At 32.4% G+C, this 16837-nt stretch overlaps 1 protein-coding gene across 3 annotated transcripts in view; it reads right to left on the bottom strand.

Moving 5' to 3' along the window:
- LOC127730622 (kinesin-like protein KIF3B) overlaps window positions 1–16837 on the bottom strand; it is a 274564-nt gene that overhangs the window by 218170 nt on the left and 39557 nt on the right. For 2 of the 3 annotated variants that reach the window (XM_052239116.1, XM_052239114.1), the window contains exon 15: window positions 14261–16804. The exons of the other annotated variant lie outside the window; for it this stretch is intronic. The gene's annotated coding sequence lies outside the window, so the exon portion shown is untranslated. Of the gene's footprint in view, window positions 1–14260; window positions 16805–16837 lie in introns of those variants that run through there. 3 annotated transcript variants of the gene reach the window in all.

Here is a 16837-nt window from a genome sequence, read left to right as displayed (position 1 = left end):
TAGTTTTATCGTAAAAGTTACAAATTATCGTTTTTTAAGTTAAATATTGACTATATCTTATGTTTATTACATGTCAACAGATAAAACCATCCTAGATACCAGAATTAAAATTTTGTTCTCCAGACGCGCGTTTCGTCTACAAAAAACTCATCTGTGAAGCTCGAATCAAAACAGTTAAAAGGGCCAAATAAAGAACGCAGTTGAAGAGCATTGAGGACCCAAAATTTCAAACGGTTTATAGAGTGACTCAGACATAAGAACCGTTGATGTCCTGACAGAAGTATAACGAAATGCCCCAGTTGAAAAGGAGGTATGCAGTACCAAAGATGCAACAACTGGAATTCTGCAAGTCGGAAACTACGGTGACAACAGCATTGCAGCCATCATAAACTCTTTCAGCATAGTTTTGCAATGTGTAGCACAATGTGCGCCAGGTCTTCAACGGACAGAAAACCTTCTCGCTAACCAAAAGCAGATGGGGAGTAGTCATGCAAAGAAATTTGATTTGGCGTAGTGCTACAAAAATAGAAATACGGAGGATGTACCCTTCACTAGGAACAGAAATGTACAGAACCGTCCAATACCACCTAGAGCACCTATTGGATATTCGCTACCAAATGTATGCACGACAAGCGTCCGATCAGATGCATATCCAAACCTATAGAGGATAAGGATGTTAGTTTATGTGCTCTCCTTATTTCCAATTTTCCTTGAGGCATTTTGTAATCGCAGATGGGGTTCAAGTTAATGTAGCAAACGAACCCGACCCAAGATTCAATTAGCAGCTTACCATTGATATGTTCATTTTAGAATTTGGGAAATATAAATATATAATGTGCAGTGCCGACCCAGATCGTACTAGGGAGGAGTAAGACACTTGTGAAGCTGACATAAATAATACCAATACTTTCTTTGGCATAAAGGTTTGTGATTATCATAAAATATTCACAGCCAAAACGGCAGCCCTTATCAGGGAAACTAGTTAAAGTGGATGGGAGTCTTCGCGACAGTGATATTCTTTCTTTATTCACAGCAGGATCTTCAGTTAATGTTTGAAAAATTTGTAAACTGATTGATCATAACACACAGTACTGTCCACTTCAACCATTAGATTAGCATGAAAATTCTACTCCAAGATCCAATTCATCTAACAACCTACAATATGTAGATAACCAGGGAAGCATATAATTTGTTATGAAGGCCCTGAAATGTATAACAATTTCAATAACCCCAAAGGTTGTTATAGGAAAATTTGCTATCTCCTCCACCAGTGTACAAAATGTCGTGTGACAGGTCATGATGTTTCAGCCTGTCAGAAATAAAATATTTTACCGCCTGACCATTCATCTACATCTACTGTGTCCTCCAAGGGGACAAACTCAGATTCAGGATGACTATTCAAGGGAAAGTTCAACTGTTAAGTTTCGACATCAGATTGTGTTGATGAACTTGGGCATGAATTAATGTCACACCCTGATAAGACTTTCGTATCACATTTATCCAATGGTCTTGAACAAGGGGAAATTGTAGAATTTAAAGAGTGTTAAAACATGTTTTTGCTGCTAGGTCTCAGACTTCAAGTGCATCCGAATTAAGTAAAACAGAGTGTCAAACAGGTGTTATACACGGAACCTTTAAGTTCTTACATTTTACAAACTATAGAGTAAGTCTACTGGTTATCGCTGGGGGTAAATACTATGGGAATAAACGTTTTATTTCGGATCTTTCATCTCGACATGACAATGGTAGCTTTCTAAGTGTAAATGATATGATTTATAAAGAAAACTGCTCTATGTCGTATGTAAAAATTGATGACCCTATCAGAACTATTTTAATGTTGGGAAGCAACTGCAGTCTATGTAAGTATGATATTTCAGATGCATTCACAATTTGTCCTTACAAGCCACCCCGTGGTATTTATTTGTTTCAAAACGCAGTCCTTTTAATCATTTTTAACTTTTAGTTGGCGGTCTCATTCTAAATTTTTTGATACAGTTTCACAGGCAATATGCTATATTGCAGAGAAAAATTATGAAGTTTATGATAATTATTTTTACTATTGATCATCATTGTGAGGATGGTGAAAGAAGCATGGCTATAATGATGACCTTTTTTCAAACGTTTAAATATTCAAATAGCCAAGCACAAGACTGATTGACCGTCAACTTGTTATTTAGGCATTATATATGATACAAATGAAATAGAAGCAAGACTTTAAAAAAAAATGTGATTTCATTTGCTAGGGCATTCCAATTTTGCCACAAGAGTTTTTTTTCATTTCTTATTAGTTAGCCAGTTAACAACAGTATACAAAACAACATAGAAAACCAAAGACTGAGCAACACGAACCCCACCAAAAACTAGGGGTGATCTCAGGTGCCCTGGAATTGTATACAGATGCTACTTCAACAAAAGGCTATGGGATTTTTTTCAAGGGAAATGATTCAGTGACCCCCAAGGTAATAAATTGGAAGAACGAGGAAGCTTTCAATTAAACACTTAGAAATTCTTTGTAAATACAGTATCGCTTGCTAATTTACCTATTTTAATTGAAAAAAAATTCAATGGAATTACAAGATGTAAGTCCTATTATAGTGGCAGCATTGTTATGAAAGCACTTTTGGTCCTGTCAAAAAGATACTACTTTGGTGTGATAATGAGTCTACTGTCGTTATTGTAGCAAAAGGCGTTCTAAATGTTTCGAAATTATGAAACTTATGCGCAAACTTACATGGCATGCAGCTAAGTGTAATTTTGATTATTGTCGCTACGTAAGAAAAGATAAATCCTCTATAAAGTATACACACCAACAGATTTGTAACAGTTAGTTTAATTTTACAGTTGTAATTATTCATTTATATACATGTAGCATTAAGAATAACTCTTATATTTTTCATTACTGATACCATTATCGTTAATACAGATTGTCATAATATTAAACTATGCACATTTAATACTGTTTTATAGTATTTATTTGAAAGCTTACTCGTTCTTCCCATTAATTACCTTGGGGGTAACTAAACATTTTCACTTCGAACTTTTTTACGCTTTCAAAATTGACCATTGATCTAATTTCTAATTTTCCCCTAGTCATTAAAATTATAATGAAATATATCTACAAATTATGAACAGATATTTCCAAAGATCAGTTAGTCTTTTGTAGACTTTTATGTTTGTGAATATGCTCAACGTGCTTATCAGTTTGCAGTTTTAAACATAACCAAATATCAGATTTACTGTAAAACTATTGATAAGACTACCATTTTTTGATATTTCTGTACGACTATTACCTAAACAAAACACCTTCCAAAAAGACCACCAAATACTAATACAAAACAAACTAAAAAATCAAATTAGAGAAAGAAAAAAAAAACAATTTCAATACTGCGCAAACAAAACATGCAGATTTTTGCAATATTATTTTACTGCTTTAAAACTTGTATCGGGTCGATGTCTCGTATATTGTCAAATTAACTGTGATAATCATGTCGTTAATACTGATGTTTTAATGTTCTTTTATCTGTTTAAATCAGCATGACATGCAACTTTTTGTATACATGTAGGCATAAGTACATCTTTATATCATCTCTATCAAAGCAAATGTATAATTCATGTTGTAAGTCTAATATGTTGATAAGTTATAAGAACATACATTATATCAAACATCTTTGTAGATATATAACCCATGAATAAGGGGCGTTATTTCTGAGATAACCTAATTCCTTGTTCAATGGTGTACTTTTCCCTGGTGTCATAAAAAAGACGTTTATTAATAGTTTCGTACTTTGTTTCCTGACCCACAGCGTAGATTACAGCATTTCCTCCACTCTTACATTTCCTATGTATAATGAACCTCAGCCTTGAGTTGTTTTATTTTATGCTACAGGACATCTTATATATTTAGCACTCCAAACTTTTCGTTTGAACTGTATCTATATCGGAGGTTTATTTGTCCATTACTGGGTTGGGCACTTCAGCAGTCGGACTGTTAGTCCTCGAGGCTGCAACCCGACGCTTAGATGTCCGTGTAACGGTATTGGTATGATTTAAATCATAACTATTATACATTATATTGAACACAAATGAAATGAGAATTTTAACTTATCAACTGTGTAATTGTTCTATAAGTAATCATGCAATTGCTTCCTAGACTATTTGTTTATCCGATGTAGGTTATTCCTAAAAGTCTATGTTCTGTTTATACTTTTACATCGTATCAGTATTTCTGAGGCATGTGATAAGGATTAATCACGTTCCCAAATCATATTACAAAAAGAATCAGTTCAAAAATTAGATTAAAAGTGAGAGAAATCAAACATTTATGGCATTTATTGACAAAGCAGTACTCTTTTCATATTATAGTAGATTTTTACTTACAAAATATATTAAATTTTTACAGCGTTGGTGACTCTGTTGCATTTCGCACTTATAAAAAAAATAAACTGGGATAAAGTAAAACAGACAACATCCAGACATTTTTAGAATGCCAAAAATTCATGTTAAGGCGTTTTACAAAATGTCTGTCATCCTATGAAAGATAAATAAAAGGTCATTGTACTAACTAGTACTGTTATAAACCTCTAAGTGATTGAAAAATGGATAATCAAAGAATTGAGTTGATATACTCTAACTCAAACTTAAAAAAAAAATATAACTAGTACATGTACTTGAAGTGATGGATTCGGTGTGCAAAACGCAAAATATCAAGAAACATGCATTAAAGGAAGAGGGGAGATCCACGATGTCACGTGATATTCTCTTCTCAGTCGCTCATGATTTTGTGTAATTTCATGTGGCTTTCGGAGCATACAGGTCAATTCAGCAGCCCGATACAAGATACAGCTTTAATAAATATCTCGGATAGCACTGCCTCCGGTACCTTAAAAACATGATACGATAAAAAGAAAGTATGCAGAAGCAGTCTGAAGCAAGTCGGAAAAAAATCAGGAGCAGCCTGAAAAGCAACTCGAAAGTAATCAGGAGAAACCGAGAGAAACTTAAAATAAATCGGCGACAGCCATTAGCAACTTAAAAAATTTGGGTGCATTCTTCAGCAACTACTGAATTGAGATTAACCTGGAACAACTTGAATACTACATGTATTCGAAGTGAGCAGTGTGGACGATATATTTATTTTTGCCAATGATTAAACATGTATATAAGACGTCACAAACTTCCATCAGTTGGAATACTAGTATTAAAGACGTGTCAGAAAAATTTATCATATTCATATCTGATAAATGTAAACGAATCTCCTAATAAAGAAGTATTGCTGTCTATCCGAAATTAAAGGAACTACTTTTTAAGTCAACTTCTCCAAAATGTATCGTACGAATTTGATAAACTATGATGATTGGAATTTAGATACTAATATGTTCTACCCGTATTTTCCTGAATTGAGACACTTTATATCAACAAGCAGTGCACTATATTATGTGTATACGCATACGTCTTTTTAAATAAAATTTAGCAATTTTTATTGTGGTCCATATCGTAACTTTTAAAAGGATTATTGTAGTCCTCGTTTAAAGCGGAAGAATTTATAAATTTTTGAAATTTTCTCCCATCAAGGCCAAGTCAGTATATTTGTTTTGAATTGATGTTTCATTGACAAATTCACTGTGCATTTAATGTATATGTTATCATGCAGTATCTGATTTTTAAAAATGATTCCAACGAGTTAAAATCAGCATGTCCTTCAACTATTTATGAAATGTAGTGCATAATCGTCAATTTATCATTCTTATCAAAGAAAATTTTGAAATGCATATTTATAATATAAGTTTTTTATTTTATATTTTTAGTTTAGTAATTTCACAAATTTTGAATTGTATACATAGAAATTATATCTACATGCTTTATAGATTTATAATCCTATCAATCAGGGCGTAAATCCTAAATGAGATAACCTAGTTCCAACGAATCAAAACTTTGTTATTGTTGATGTCTCCATTGTGACTAAAAACTCATCAGTGATGCTGGAATCAAAGAAAAATAAAAGTCCAAATAAAGTTTGAAGTTGAAGAGCATTTAGGACCAAAATTCCGAAAGGTTATATTACTAATAGATATAAGAAGATGTGGTATGAGTGCCAATGAGACAACTCTCCATCCAAGTCAAAATAAACTCATTTTATTTAGGTGCATTATGATGAGGTTCTCTAGAGCCTTTTATTTTTGGCTATCCCGACTTTTCGTCTTAGGCGGACCAAATGAAGAAAAGTAATCCTGAAACTCTTTTAAGCATCAAAAATGCTTTTACTTTAGTATTAAAAAGTAAAAAAAAAACAAAAATGCCGAACTCCAAAGAAAATTCAAATCGGAAAAGTCCCTTATCAAATGGCAAAATCAAAAGTTCAAACACATCAAACGAATGGAAACAACTGTCCTATTCCTGACTTCGTACAGGCATTACCTTATGTAGAAAATGGTGGATTAAACCTGTTTTTATAGCTAGCTAAACCTCTCAGTTGTAATCTACTTCTAACCTGCCTAAACGGTATATGAAACGCGTTTCTGATGAATATAATGTTAAGGAATTTATTCAAAAAGTACATGCGAATGTCATCTGTGCAAGTTTTTTACATTTATTACTAATGGCTGGGAATAGTATTCTATAGTCACTATATGTCCTAGCGAATCCGATAACGTATAATCGACAAATATTTCATTCAATGATTTTTGGTCGAAAACTTTGGCTACTAGTTAAGTTTCGGATTGTGATGCCAACGTTTACCGATCGTGACCTTGATAAACAATCAACACAAAATTATGTTGAGGTGAGCATGTGTATAATAATTGAGATGACAGGGCGATGATGATTATTGTTTTCAATGCATTCACATTTGTTATAAAACTTTGCCATAACAGTTGTTAAATGATTTGGTGTATCAAAATTTGTCTTTCGGGATCAGTTAATTCTATCTTCCATCCACGTTAGTTTACTTTATTAAATCACGTTTTTTTTCTCTCTTCGTTCTTGTGCAGTGCGGTTTTCCAATTTCTAACGAAAGTTATCATTGTAAGGTCACTGCATACAAAAAGCTGTTGGTGAATGAGAGTACGGGAAGATACATGTCCTGAAGATTAGGATATAATAAAGGATTTTTCTTTTAAAAAAAGGTCTATGTACGAGTGTTTTATAGTAAAAATTAGCCTTTTACCTGTGTAAACAGTTCACCTTCTTTTTGTTTAGTTTGAAGAATCATATGACTTTAATCAAATTTGACCATATTTGCTTTAGGTGCTCCGTTTGGCGCCAAAAAATGTTGATGCTATAAATATCACATTACTCTGGCTTCCCAAACTTTGGTTTCAAGCTAAACTGATGAAGATTATATAGAAATGTGTTGTCAATACTACTAGGATAACATTCACCTAGTAACCGGTTCTTCGATCCTGCTACGAAACTATATACTTACTTTGAAGCTAAGTGAACAAATCCCACGAATATCACTTTCCTTGTTTTACAAGAAAATACAAAATGAGATTTAGAAAAGGAATAAGATTATGTGCATAGGTTTAAACAAAATGAGATAGGCTAGCATTACTGCAAAACTTTGACAACTGACAATAATGCGAAATTGGTTATCGCAATTATGTTGAAAACCAGGAAAAATTACTTGATAAAATTTAAATTCAAGTTTTAATTATTGCGATGTCCATGCATGCTGTCGCACTTTATGCATTTATAAAATAAAGTACATTGTAATTGCATTGTATTTGTAAATACAAATTGAAGACGTAGATACTCTTGTGATAGGCTGTGAGGTGGTTGATACAAATCAGAATTAAAAAACTGAATAGTTCTATGAATACCCATGCTACATCAATTTTTAAAGATCCCGTTGCAAAACACCTGTCCTACCTCCATGACAAATATGTTATTGTCCCCGCAGATAAAGCCCCATACAACATCGTTTTTGTGTGTAAATCACATTACATAAACTAATGAATTAGGTATTGACAATTCACTTGGAAACTCAACATATACCCCCACGACACTTACCAAGGAGGAAATCCTGGATAATCATAGGTCTGTTCTATGTTCCGTTGGAATTTCAACCAAAGATGAAGAACTAGATCTTCCATCACTGTATTGGATACCCAAACTACATAAGTGTCCTTACAAACAACGTTATATTGCTGGGTCTTCCAAGTGCTCCACGAAACCTCTTTCTAAATTATTAACATCAATTTTATCAGCAATAAAAGCCAGGCTTCAAAGTTATTGTGAAACTACCTATTCTAGAGGTGGCATGAATCAGATGTGGATACTAAAAAATCCAAAAATATTTTAGAGGACATACAATCTAAGTCTCTCTCATCTTGCAAAAGTATGAACACATTTGACTTTTCTACACTTTACACAAGTATTCCCCTTTGCAAAATTGAAAGAGTTGGTCCTGCTATGTTTCATTAAAAGGAATAGCCAACTTAGATACAAGTATCTTGTCTTAGGGAGGGATAAATCGTACTTTGTAAAAAATCACTTTGATTCAAACAAAATATTCTCTGAAACTGACATTATCAAGATGCTTGATTTCTTGATTGACAACATATTTGTTACGTTTGGAGGACGTGTTTTTCAATAAACAATCGGCATTCCCATGGGAACAAACTGTGCTCCTCTTCTTGTCGACTTGTTCCTTTATTCATATGAGGCTGACTTCATACAAGAACTTTTTAGGAAGAAAGAAAAGAAGTTAGCAGTATCCTTTAACTTTACTTTCCGCTATATAGATGATGTTCAATCACTAAATAACATGAAATTTGGTGACTATGTTGAACGCATCTATCCCATCGAGCTTCAGATAATGAATAAAATAGATACAGCTAAGTCTGCCTCATATCTTTACTTACATCTAGAAATTGACAATGGGGGCCGGTTGAAAACAAAACTTTACGACAAAAGGGATGATTTTAGCTTCCAAATTGTGAACTTTCCATTTCTATGTAGCAAAAGAGGGACGAAAGATACCAGAGGGACAGTCAAACTCATAGATCGAAAAATCGAAAACAAACTGACAACGTCATTGCCAAAAATAAAAAGACAAACAGACAAACAATAGTACAGATGATACAACACAGAAAACTAGCAACATTCCAGCAGCTCCTGCTTACGGAGTATATATCTCCCAGTTTATACGAGATTCAAGGGCTTGTATTTCCTATCATGATTTCCTTGATAGAGGATTGCTGCTCACAAGGAAGTTATTAAACCAAGAGTTTCAAGTGGTGAAGTTGAAGTCATTCCTTTCTACATTTTACGGACGCCATCACGAGTTGGTTGACCGTTATGGAATATCCGTTTTACAGATGATAGCGGATATGTTCCAATTGTCGTAACTAAAATCCCGTCCCCCTTTCCCCGATTGTCACATACTGAACTAGATTTATTACCAGGTTTGTACTAACATGAGCAACACGACGGGTGCCAAATGTGGAGCAGGATCTGCTTACCTTTACAGAGTACCTGAGATCATCTCGAGTTTTTTGTGGGGTTCCTTTTGCTCAGTATTTTGTTTTCTGTGTTGTGTTTTGTGTCCTGTTGTTTGTCTGTTAGTCTTTTTCATTTTTAGCCATTGTGTTGTCACTTTATTTTCGACTTATGAGTTGGAATGTCCCTTTGGTATCTTTCGCCTCTCTTCAGTGTCGTTAGAATATTTGCAGATTTGGCACAACTTTTGTGAACTTTTAGTATACAATCCATTTTTTTGTTTGTAATGACACTAATATGATTTGGGTAATGTGATTTGAAAAGAGTTCAAGTTATGCATCTTTGGTCGAAATTCCAAAATGAACATAACACAGACATGTGACTGCTAAAAATTTCATCTTCAGTTAGTTTCGTTGGAGTACAAGTTTGTTTTCAAGAGAACTGTCAATACCGGTGTTTATTTAATGATTTACAAACACATTGATACTGATTTGGCCTTTGGCTTGTATATCGGTGAATGTTCAAATATGTTATATACCCCGTTGTAAACTATCTATTTTTTTCCGTTCGACGGATCAATAACGGTTTATGTTGATTTAAACAATATAAATGCCAAATGCCATTGTTCACTGGCTATCAGGTGTTAATTAGTTTTTTTGTTACATTATAAAATAAGTAATAATATAAGAGTGTCAGGTACGATTGTCAGGTATTTTATCCTTATAAATTAGTGTCAAATTATATAAGAGTTGCAAGTCACTCATGATAATTTTATAATCTAATTAGTACATCAAAGGTCCGGTCAATTTCGTAACTAATCAACCGTAACATTTACAAGAAGTTTGTACACCTGTGACAATAACTATGTACCGGTATTCTATTGAAAATATAATCCATAAATAAAACGACATGCAGGTAAAACAATCATTTAACCCGTGTTTGTCAATTTTTAAAACTTTTTAACTGCAACCATTTCAGTATCCGCCAAAATATTTAATTGGAATTAAAGAATCCACCAAAATAAAAAACGCCAAAATTTTTCGTATACTTTGTTGCCCCTAAATCGCGAAATTTTACAACCGCGAAAATAACCCGCTATACGGTAGTTCAAATTGCAATTTATGGACATCAAGACAATATCTATATTACCTAAAAATTTAAATAAAATAGACCATGATAGCTGTTCATGTAAATACCGATTTTAACTATACTATGGATGCTGCTCGAAAAGAATAAATGAATGTACCAATAAATAAATTACACCAGAATCAAAGGAGTTGACAATCTATAGTTTTTACCATAGAAAGTATATATTAAAAGATGCAGTTTGGATATTTATGCAATGAAAGCTAGTAAAGTTTTGATACTACTTCTTACATTCTAGTGATTGAAGTATTATGTAATGTTGCTTAAAGAAGTTTGTTTATGGTTATTATCAGATTCTGGGATGTGTTATTTATCCCACAAAACGAAACATGATAAGATACAGAGCCGTTTGAACTTAGATCAAAAAGTATAATTTTACGCTGCGAGATACTGAATACAGCACACATGTGCCACAGGTGGAAATAAGGATGATCTATTCTTATCTTGATATAGATCGCCCTTCAACGCTTGCTAGATTTTAAATACATAAATATATAATTGTAATCTTATTTGCAAAAGAGTTTTTCATTCAAACTCTACATTTTTGTATTGGAAAATATAAAAATGAAAACAATGAAAACAATGTAGGGTGCATGAGTTGAAATCATCTCAGACAATATCATGTGTGTGAATTCAATATTTAAATATTGCACATAATTTGCAACCCCAATTGAATAATCAGCATGGTTTATAGCAAGTCTTGCATAAAGGTGATGACAAATATTTAGGGGAAGACTGCAAGAACATTTCATTTTCCATTTTTTTCCTGTGTCATTCAATTTTTCTAGCTGTATTATTGACTTAAATCAACACATCCTTTTATTCGTATTTCAAAGCGCACATGCATGTACTTTTAATCAACACTACATTTTGAAATATTCGAAATACCCATTTTGATATAAACTTGAACAACAGTAAGTTATTTCCAATATCATGATACCAGTATTAACATCAGATAGATGATGGTAAATACGTTGTTTTAAGGACAAGGTAAACAAGTATGTAGAAAGAAGAGAAACGGTTTCTATCACCATATATGTGTTCATGAATTTCTGAAGTAATTATTTCTGTTGCTCTTCCTAATGATCCTGCTTAAGAATTCACAATAGTCAAATATACCCTCTACCATACTAAGCAGCTGCTTGGACATATTGTGTCAACTGAGATACGTTATGTGATATGCTCAGGAAAGGAATTACTGTAAATCATTGCGTGCATTTATAAATGTGTTTTTTGAAGAATTGAAAAAAATGCAAGATTAATTATAGCAATTTCAGGAAAAGCTGCACACATATTTATTTATATATGCAAGATATCAGAATGTGAGTTCTTATTATTGCCGTACTCACCCAATCACATTATTCCCATTGAATTTACAGTAGTTAATGACCAATTGACAGCTATGTAGTGAGTCTGATATGATCATCTCCTTAATTTCAAACATAAAGGTCCTATAACTCTTGAACAAATCAGAAAATATAAGAAAACTGAAACGCAGATAGTTTTTATTGGTTGTAGTATTGTTAAACATATTTTTCGTTTATCAATTTAAGGCTTTATTGAAAGATATAATGAAAGATATAATTGGCATGCCTTTTTGTAAAGGTATTACTTCAGTACCTGAATGTATGAGGTCCTTATATAGAGTGTAAAACATGCAAATAATACTGATATAAAATAGTATTTGTTTTACAAATTTAATGAAACAGCCACAACGCAATCTATAACATTAGGAAACATCTTCATAAATTAATAAGTAAAAGGTTACAACTGGAAACATGTGGAGACAGAGCTATTTATATATAAAAAAAAAATCAAACATGTAAACACAACTGGACACAGTCCTATTTCCTTATAATAAACTGTTAACACAGAGATATGTCTCACCTTTTTGTTAATTTGATAGTAAAATGCAAATGTTGAAATTAAAATAGCAATATTTTTACATGTAAGTTATGCAAAATATTCTATGAACCATGACTGAAGGTACAAGGCCAAACCATTTCAATGGAAATGAGATGTACCAGTGATAATACAACTGCATAACAAATACTATTGACCTACCACTAGTGGTTCCCCATAAACTGACCTAATCACAAACTGATACACATAAACTAAGCAAATGTTTCAGTCAACATACCTTGACTGAGGGGACAAGGTCAAATAATCCCCATGGAAATGAGATGTGCTAATGATAATACAACTGCATACCACATACCATTGACCTATCACCAGTGGTTCCCCATAAACTGACCTAATCACAAACTAATACAAGTAAACTAAAAGTTTCAGTGTCAACAGACCATGACTGAGGGGGAGGGCGAAATAATCTCCATGGAAATGAGATGTGCTAATGATAATACAACTGCATACCAAATATCATTGACCTACCACTAGTTGTTCCCCAAAAAACTGACCTAATCACAAACTAATACATGTAAACTAAGCAAAAGTTTTAAAGTCAACAGACTATGACTGAGGGGGCGGGGCCAAACAATCTCCATGGAAATGAGATGTGCCAATGCTTATACAACTGCATACAAAATATCATTGACCTACCACTAGTGGTTCAATATAAACTGACCTAATCACGAACTAGTACATGTAAACTAAGCAAATGTTTCAAAGTCAATAGACCATGACTGAGGAGCATGTCCAAATAATCTCTATGGAAATGAGATGTGCCAATGCTTATGCAACTGCATACCAAATATCATTAAACTACCACTAGTTGTTCCCCATAAACTGACCTAATCACAAACTAATACATTGTTTACGATGCTGCCTCCACAGGCAAGATCAAATTAAACAAACTAGGGGATACAGGCCCACACATCTGGACAAAGATTTATTTCTTTATAAAAAAGTAAAAAAACAATAGGCTACAGGAAGACACAAATGAACACAATACTACTTCTTTATAAATATAAAGAAACAAGGGGATACAGGCAGACACAAGTCGAGTCATTACCATATGAAAATTAAACATTAATTGTCTTCCACTGCAATCTTTAAAAGGAATTGTTCAAGTAATAATATTTATATCTTACAACTGTGCCAAAGTGTCTGGTTAACAAATATATGCCAACTACTTTTAGCATTGGAACCTTGACACTAATGCTAAAAGTACTTAGGGTAGACTTAAATTTGTATGACAAGCAAAGTGGATGGGCTTAAAAAAACAGTTTAACCAAACATAGTTTGTGCCTGTACCAAAGCAAGTGAAACTATCTGGATCATGTGATGTGCTTTGTTGTTTTGTCTTTCTGTTTTCTTCCAGGAGTCAGGTGTTGTTGGTTTATGTGGTCTATTAAAACGTTCAATATTGATAGTAATTCCTGCTATCCTTTTTGTATTATTAATATTTTCGAAATCCTAAATTAAAAAGGTGTCTTGTCTATACAGAACCAGTTATCATAAGACTTCAAACACATCGTTAAACTAAAATAAGTCCAATAACTCTAGAGTCTAGAATGAGTGAAATGAGAAATTTAGAATCAAAAGGGAACGTGTCTTCATGGAATCAAACATTGTGTAAAAATATATTGAAGCAGACTTTAGTTATCTAGGGATTCATTGGCATGGACAGACAGACAACCATATACAGGTACTATTATATGTCAGCTGTTGACAGGCTTATAGAAAATTAGGTTTATGGTATAAACAACAACACAAATTGTAATAAACTCAAAATATAAAATAAGTTTAATATAGTTAAAATGTATAAATCTTCTTTGTGATGACCACTGATAACAATGATGTATAGCCTTTATAACACGATTATAAAAAACAATGTGCAAAAAATGTGCAAAGATATGTATAAAATTTAAGATAACAAATTATGGAAATCATCATCATTAAACAGCATGTAATTTATATTCTGTGCAAAATGATACTCAATTGTTTTATACATATAAAATTCTCTAAAAGAAGAATAAAATATCAAAAATAAAATGATAAAATAGTGAATGTACTAATAATAAATGTAACAGATCTAACAGTTATAGTGACAGATATAACAACAGCAGTATATATTTATAGTGACAGATATAACAACAGCAGTATATATTTATAGTGACAGATATAACAACAACAGTATATATTTAAATGTACATACACAATTATAAGTAAGATTGAAGTACATAATGATTGATTGTTGGTGTTTAATGCAACTTTCAGCTATGAGTTTGAATTACCCTTTGATATCTTTTGCCTCTTTTCTTCATCACTATTGTTTATATCCTGGTGGTCAGTTTTCATAGGTGGAGGAAGCCGCCCAGAGGGAACCACTTACCTTCAGCAGAAAAACTGACAATCCTAGTCAATTAAGATTTGAGTCAAATGCACAAGCCAATACAACAGATGGTCTACTTAAACAACTCTGCCACTGAGGCTCTAAATAACATTTAGAAATTATCACATATATTTTTGTGATATTAGTAGATGTCAGTTATCATCAGTATCAAATAAATATCAATGATAATATTTTAAAATAAGGAGCTGTGGTATGATTTCCAAATGAGACAACTATCAAACAGAGTTTATTTGAGGCAGATTTAAGCAACTTTAGGTAACTGTATGGCCTTCAACAATGAACTAAATCCATTATGTATAGTTAGCTATAAAAGGTTTGACATCACAAAATGTAATCCCCTGATTTATGCTACAAACACTATAAAAAAAGCCCCAAAAAGGCAGAAAGCAAACAAGGACAAAATATGGAACAATTCAGAAGAAAAAAAACCAAGATAAAAACTAATGGCCTGATTTATGACAAAACAATAAACAAAAAACAAGTCAGAATAATAGTAAATGTTATATAATGAAGAAATTTTTAACAGTTTAAAAACATTGACAAAGTTAAAATATATGATATTATGATAATGAATATAGGCAGACACACACTGGACATGAAACTATTGGACAATTCAACTGTATAAAATACAAAACAAGATAAAGGATCAATCAAACTGTTCAACTTTATGTATGCTAAACACAAATATTGTTTACATTTTTTAATAGCGTATATGTTTATTCATTTTATATCTTCTTTCATATGAATAACATGGAGTGCTGAGTATTGTAAATAAGATAGCAATTCAACAACACAAGAAAACAACAAATTGATAACTAAAGGTCACCATGTAGTAATAAACTGAGGACAAGCTGACAAATATCATCAATATCCTTAAATAACAAAAATTTCTGACAAGTTATGAATGAATTCAACTGAGATAACAAAAGATTATACATCAACTCAAAGTTCTGAAAGAGGCAGAAACTTCCAGACACCATAATAAAAACTAAGAAACCAATTGTTTGGTAATGACATGATTTACCTTTCTTGAATTCTCAGGTGACATATTTATAATTTATTAAAGAATAAATGTGGATAGTGTCCACATGTGGACACAGATGATGCCCCACTTGCATATCATATAGTTATAAAGGGACATAACTGAAGAACGGTAAAAATGACGCTACCCAAATTGGAACTTGATCTGAGTTTTGTGGTAATAAGCAATGTGTGTAAGTCTCATAACATTTGGTTGAGGCTAACTTAAGTAGAGAACAGAAACTAAAAATTCAGTAATTTTTCTATTTGTAAACACGCATAACTCTAGAACGGTTGTGTATAAGTTTTATAACATTTGGTTGAGACAAACTAAAAATTCAGCAATTTTTATGTTTATAAAGTGACATAACTCAAGAATGGTAAAAGTGTCGCCACCAAATTTCAAATTTCGTACTTAATCTGTATTATGTAGTTATAAGCATTGTGTATAAGTTTCATAACATTTAGTTGAGGCAAACTAAAGTTAGAAAACGGAAGCAAAAAATTTGTACTTGATCTTAGTTTTGTGGTAATGAATATTGTGTATAGGTTTCATAATGTTTGGTTGGGGCAAACTTAAGTAACAGAATGGAAACTAAAAATTTTGCAATCTTTCGATTTATAAAGGGGCATAACTCAATAATGGTTAAAGTGACACTACCCAAATTCAACTTGATCTGTGTTTTATCAGTGGAAGTCAAAATTAAACATTGCATTGTATAAAGAATTGATTGTAGTTGATTCAACTAAAATCATGGACAAAGGAAGATAACTCCAATTTTAAAAATTACTTGATATTTAGAAGAAAATATAAATTTTGCAATTTTTCCATTTATAAAGAGGCATAACTCTAGAACGGTTAAAGCGACGCCACCAAAATTCAAACTTGATCTGTGTTTTGTGATAATAAGCATTGTG

The sequence above is a fragment of the Mytilus californianus genome, unplaced genomic scaffold, assembly GCF_021869535.1.
Source record: "Mytilus californianus isolate M0D057914Y unplaced genomic scaffold, xbMytCali1.0.p SCAF_2, whole genome shotgun sequence".
NCBI classification, from domain to species: domain Eukaryota; kingdom Metazoa; phylum Mollusca; class Bivalvia; order Mytilida; family Mytilidae; genus Mytilus; species Mytilus californianus.
This window is presented reverse-complemented; position numbering and strand designations above follow the sequence as displayed.